This window comes from Dreissena polymorpha, chromosome 7, assembly GCF_020536995.1.
Source record: "Dreissena polymorpha isolate Duluth1 chromosome 7, UMN_Dpol_1.0, whole genome shotgun sequence".
Lineage (NCBI taxonomy): Eukaryota > Metazoa > Mollusca > Bivalvia > Myida > Dreissenidae > Dreissena > Dreissena polymorpha.
Window position 1 is genome coordinate 18155485 of NC_068361.1, and position 6906 is coordinate 18162390.

Here is a 6906-nt window from a genome sequence, read left to right on the forward strand (position 1 = left end):
TTAGTATAGTACAAGGTATCCCGTGCATGCAAATACTCCGGCATACTTTTTAGTATATTTTCCGCACTCGGGTTTTTTTGTAGTTTACTAAAGAGTACCCGGGGTACTCTAAAGTATTACCTGAACCGACAATAATTTATCGAGCGACAGTTAATCAACTCACTTTTCCTGTGTAAAGATACCCATCCTTAGTAGTTCAACAAACGTAAGTTCACATACGTAATGCATTAACTGACAAATGCAAGAAGCGAATGACTGCACAAATAATCCGTGTCCGATATCAACACAATAGTTTTTATTCAATAGTTCGTTTAGTTAAAGTGAACGTTTGCAAACTGTTCCAATCGTTCGGTCACTGAGGTCGTATTCCAGAAGCATCTTATGTTAAATTTAATTCTTATCCTTAAATTGGGCAATTTTCTTAAGTGTTTCATTTCCTATTGAAATAGTAAGGCATCAATAATTACATCGAAATAAAATCATTATGTCAATGTTATTCTAGGAATACCAAAAGAAACATGTGATTCCTTATCTAGAAAAGAAGTACAAAACATTGTTATTTTGAACTTCAGTGAAATTATTTAAGAAATGACATGAGATGTTTCTGGAATACCACCCCTGGACGGTAGGCTCGTATGCTACGCATCCCCAATTAATTTCCTTCTTTGTTATATATAGAATTCGCAATCTTTGATCTTAAATTTCAACTTGACCGAGCGTATAGACAATATATCACTATACATGACTGGACAGATGGTTTCATAACCTTACAAAACAACTGCATTAGAAAAAAATCTATCTATTGTAACTCAAAATAATTACTTTAAAACATATGCACCGGTTTTTACAGACACCTGCATCGCCATCTTTATGCAAATACCATGCCATACGATTGAGGCTGGCAACCACCAACGTACAAAGAAATGCACATATCAGGCCTTTTGCCCTGTGACTTACACATGCACCTTTAAAATGATACCAAAACTTATAATTTGAAATGCATTTTTAAAATTGTATGCACCAGGACCTGCATCGTATGTGCTTAGTAGTAAAATGACTGCATGTAACCCCCCAAATTCCACTTCCTTTTAGGGGCAACCTCGTAACGAACGTTCGCGATCGATAGCAAAAGCATTCGGATGTAGTGTGCGTATATATCCAAAATGGCGTACCGGCATGTTGTTTCAGAATGAAATTTCAGTAATGCATATACATGTATGTTATTTTAAACTGAAACACAATGCCAAATATTTCCTTCTTATCAATTACTACTCAATTAATTTCTGTATTTTATCAAAATAAAAAGTGTTTCTTAAATCATCAATCATATCCGATTTGTTATCAATGTGTGCCGCTCTTTAAACGTTCGCAGCGAACTTACCGTTCAAAAGGTTTCGTACGAAACGAACAGTCATTGGTGAACGTTGACTGTAACTGAACGAACTATAGCAAGCTAGTATCATAAACTGTATTTTCGTTCACAAGCTGATATTGGGATACGACGACAATTTTGAAGCCGTCTTCGGTTTAATGGTTCATCCATACGTACTATTTGTGATATTAAACAAAATATTTGAAAGTTTGAACATGTGCAATATACATATTTTGTATTATGTTACTACGTAAGGTAAACATTTCTATACCCGTTTTACCAGACCCAGATACGGCGGAAAGCACTGCGAAGGGCCATGGAAGAAATACCTGCTTTGTTATATGCAGGTAGGGCAATAACTCTGTAAGATTCATGTAAGGGTATATAATGTTTACTTTATTTTCATGAAAAAGAAATAGCATGTGTCTTGCCATCCTACTCAGGACGATATTTGTTCTGCATATTGTGTAACGGTACATTAAGCTCTTTTGTTCGTGTGGTACCTCGTATTTAACAAGAACATAAGAGAAATAACTGTGTCTTGTATTGTGAAACTAATGTATAACATCGTTTAAAAGGCATAATGGCTATATTATATTTTATCATAGAAAAACTTTGTGTTGCATTTTAATCCATTGCTAAAAGATGTACACGTAACGTACCAAATTCTCGTAATTGTACTAAGGAAAAGCTATTTTTTGCAATAAACTTACTTTTTTGTCACATTTAAAAAATATGACTTTATCAATTAATATAATTAGTTTTTTGTTTTATTATTATTACTATTATTGCTATTATTTTCGAACGTTTCCAGAAATGTCCCGACTATAAAAGCCTGAACATGACGTGTGACGCGTTGGATAAAGGTATGTTACAATTGTGCACTGTATTCAGTATGTTACATTTCGTGTGCACTGTATTCAGTCTAGTTTCCGGATAATGGTATGTTAAATCTCGTGTGCACTGTATTCAGTCTTGATGGATAAAGGTATGTTACATTTCGTGTGCACTGTATTCAGTCTTGCTGGATAAAGGTGTGTTACATTTCGTGTGCACTGTAATCAGTCTTTTTGGATAAAGATATTTTACATTTCGTGTGCACTGTATTCAGTCTTGTTGGATAAAGGTATGTTACATTTCGTGTGCACTGCATTCAGTTTTGTTGGATAAAGGTATGTTACATTTCGTGTACACTGTATTCAGTCTTGTTGGATAAAGGTATGTTACATTTCGTGTGCATTGTATTCAGTATTGTAGGATAAAGGTATGACATTTCGTGTGCACTGTATTCAGTCTTGTTGGATAAAGGTATGTTACATTGTGTGTGCACTCTATTCAGTATTGTTTCCGGATAAGGGTATGTTACATTTCGTGTACACTGTATTCAGTCTTGTTGGATAAAGGTATGTTACATTTCGTGTGCACTGTGTTCAGTCTTGTTTCCGGATAAAGGTATGTTACATTTTGTTTACACTGAAGTCAGTCTTGTTGGATAAAGGTATGTTACATTTCGTGTGCACTGTGTTCAGTCTTGTTTCCGGATAAAGGTATGTTACATTTCGTGTACACTTTATTCAGTCTTGTTGGTTAGAGGTATGTTACATTTCGTGTGCACTGTATTCAGTATTGTTTCCGGATAATGGTATGTTACATTTCGTGTGCACTGTATTCAGTCTTGTTGGATACAGGTATGTTACATTTCGTGTGCACTGTATTCAGTGATGCTTCCGGATAAAGGTTTGTTACGTTTCGTGTGCACTTTATTCAGTCTAACTTCCGGATAAAGGTATGTTACATTTCAAGTGCACTGTATTCAGTCTTGCTTCCGGATTTATAAAGGTATGTAACATTTCGCGTGCACTGCATTCAGTCTTGTTTCCGGATAAAGGTATGTTACATTTCGTGTACACTGTATTCAGTCTTGTTTCTAAACTGTAGCTGCTACCTTAGCATTTACTACCACTGTTTCTTTATCATGACGACCATTCAAAGGCGTTTTTCAATTCAAATTTCGATTAGAATTAATGTGACCTAAAATATGTTGTCAGAATGCGACTATTCATGTTGCACAAGTTCGCATATCAGTCAAATGTTTTTTTTACCCTGGGTATTTAAAGTTGCGAAAGGTATCTATTATGATTTTATTACAAACACAAATCAGATTACTGACATTTATAACCTATTGTATTACAGTTACTACTATTTGTTCTACTACCACCATCATAACTACAGGTTGATAGGTAGACGTGTCGCCGTGACGTAGTAGATATGGTTTCTGCCTAGCGATCGGGAGGGAACGGGTTCGACCCTCGCGTTAGAAGCGTTCTTTAGAATTCCCACAAAGACACCATGTACTGGTTCTACCTTGAGGACAGACATATAGTGTTTCAATAAGCCTCTAATGAAATCGAGTTAAAATATATATGGGCCGTGCTCTGTGAAAAAGTGGTTTAAAGCATGTACGTTAAGTGTCATCACAGATTAGCTCGTGCAGAACGCACATGCTAATCCGGGACACTTTCCGCCAAAACAGGAATTTAGCTAAAAATAGACTTTATAGCGATAAATATAACAGCGGAAAGTGTCGTCCCTGATTAGCCTGTGCGGACTTCACGGGCTGATATGCGAAGACACTTTACGTACATCCATTGAACCCCTTTTTCACAGAGCACGGTCCATATGTTAAAAACTAAAACGACCCTCATTACAGGTATATTCGGATGCAACTTCACCTGCTTCTAACCGGTAAACGACCTGCATACCTGCTTTACCCAAGACCTATCACCGTACAGAGCCTGTGTGAGGCAGCAGTGTCAGGTAAACGGCTATTTTTGTCGCGCTTTGATCTTCTACTTCTACTTCTACTCGATACTTCCTACAGTCAATTACTGACTATGACAGGAAGGCGTCTGTCGGGGGACAGAGAATGTTAAGAGTCACGTGTTAAAAATATATATACAGTATGTACATAGAAGTGATGTTAATTGACATACAAAATAAAATGGTGACGAACAATGTAAAGTTATTACATTGACTACTGATAAAAGTATAAAAACAAGATACTTATATTTATTTCGAAACAGCGGCAAAGCCTGCAGTAAACTGACTGAGGCTGGTGCTGCTCTTAACGATGTATGGCAGGCCATTCCAATACCCGATTGTCCTTGCGAAAAAAGAATTTTGATGATAAGTTGTTCTAGAGAAGGGTACCAAGAAGTTTAAATGTCTTGTTGTTGTAAGGTGTTGGTGGTCTACATAGATTAGATGATGTTCAATTTTATAAAGTAGTGTCAAGGATGAGTTTATTCTTCTCTGTTCTAGAGTTTGCGAGTTTAGTGTCTTTATCATATGTGAAACGCTACTGGTGTAATGGTAGTCATTTAACACATAACGGGCTGCTGATCTTTGCACTCTTTCTATTTGATATGTTAGATTTTTCTGCCATGGATGCCAAATTGAGGAACAATATTCCAGTTGCGGTCTGACATATGTTTTGTATGCTGTTTCTTTTATTTGTTTGTTATTTGTTTTGACATTTCTCTTGATAAATTTTAATGTGTTAGTAGCTTTAGATGTTATGTTATTTATATGCGTTTCCCAGTTGAGATCATTGCTTATAGTTAGTCCGAGATATTTTGCTTTTTCTGTTGTTTTAAGTTCAATATTATGAAGTTTATAAGGGAAATTAGTTATCTTTTTCTTTTTAGTTATCCTTATTACTTCACACTTATCAGGATTAAATTCCATGGACCAGTTATCTTCCCATTTTTCTAGTTTGTGTAGGTCATTTTGGAGTGTGTAACAATCATTTTCTTTATTAATGGTGAGGTAGACCACCGTATCATCGGCAAAGAGCCGTGCCCTACTTTTTAAGGAGTCTGGAAGGTCGTTAATGTAGGCTAGAAATAAGCAGGGCCCCAGTACGGACCCTTGGGGTACACCTGACATGACTGGGGCTGAGTTTGATTTTTGGCCTTCAACCACTACAGTTTGTGTTCGATGTTTTAGGAAAGAGGAAATCCAAGAAGTAGTGTTGCTGTTTACACCAAGTTTGAGAAGTTTGAATACTAAGAGTTCGTGGTCTACTTTATCGAAAGCTTTACTAAAATCCATTACTATTAGGTCAGTTTGTTTACCAGCTTCTAGGTTATCATAAATTTCTTGAGAAAAGGAGATTAATTGTGTTTCACAGCTATGTTTAGAACGGAATCCGTGTTGGAATGGATTAAGAAGATTGTTAGTGTCAAAATAATTCATGAGGTTTGAAACAATGATGTGTTCCATTAATTTTGAGGATATACAAGTGAGGGAGATGGGCCGATAATTGCATGCTTGACACTTAGCACCCTTTTTAAATATTGGGGCAACCTGTGCAGACCTCCAGTCTAAAGGGACGGAGCCAGTGTCAAGTGATGCACAAAAGATTTTTGTCAAGTATGGCGCTATTTCATGATGAAGTTCTTTCATGAGACGAGGTGATATTTCGTCTGGCCCGGAGGCCTTATTTGGATTTAGATCTTTTAACAATTTTTCTACGCCGGGAAGGGTAATGTTTATGTTATTCATTTTGCTTGAAGTTGTTGGGTGCTTTCCAGATTTTATAAGATTAATTTCAGCTTGGTGTCTTAGATTCATAGGTTTAGGCTTGGAGAATACGGATTTAAATTGTTTATTAAGGATGTTTGCTTTTTGTTTGGCATCAGTATACGTTATTCCATCACTTTTAATCGGGGCTATGCCACAGTTTTCATTTTGTTTATGTTTTATGTATGAGTAAAATTTTTTGTTTTTGTTGTTTTCAGCATCACCAGTCAAAATGACAGATTCTAAATATTCCCAGTAGTTTTTACGTGTTTCTTTTTGTATTAATGCTTTAATTGCCGTAAGTTTTGTTTTTAATTTTGCATAACTTTGATTGTTACGGGTAGTATTCTTTACTTTATAGTACAGCTTGTCACGTTTGTGGATGAGTCTAATTGTACTTTTGGAGAGCCAGGGGAGATCACTTTTAGGTTTAGTTTGTTTTGTTGGAACATATTTATTTGATAGGGTTTCTATGATTTCTTTAAACTGGAGCCAGAGTTCGTTAGGATCTGAGTCAGGTTGGTTTTTGAATTTGTCTTCAAAATTACTATTTAGATCAGACTTGAATTGTTCCCAGTCTGCTTTATTAAAAAGTTTTACATTTCGTATTGGTTGGTAAGGACGTCCTATTGGCATATTTATCTCATGGAATACTATGTCATGGTCGGACCAACCGAGGCAGGGCAGTGTCTTGGTAGAGTGAATCTTGCTTGGTTGGTTTGTTAAGAATAAGTCAAGAACATTATGGCCTCTTGTTGGCATTTTTACCATTTGTTCGAGATTAAAAATTGTCATGTTTTCTTGAAAATCTTCATATATGTTTTTGAATTTACACGAGTCCTTAATTGACCCATTGGGCCAATCAAAATCTGGCATGTTAAAATCGCCAAGGACCCAGATTATGCTATTTTGTGGTATCATTTTTATTGAAGACCAGAGATTATGGAGAC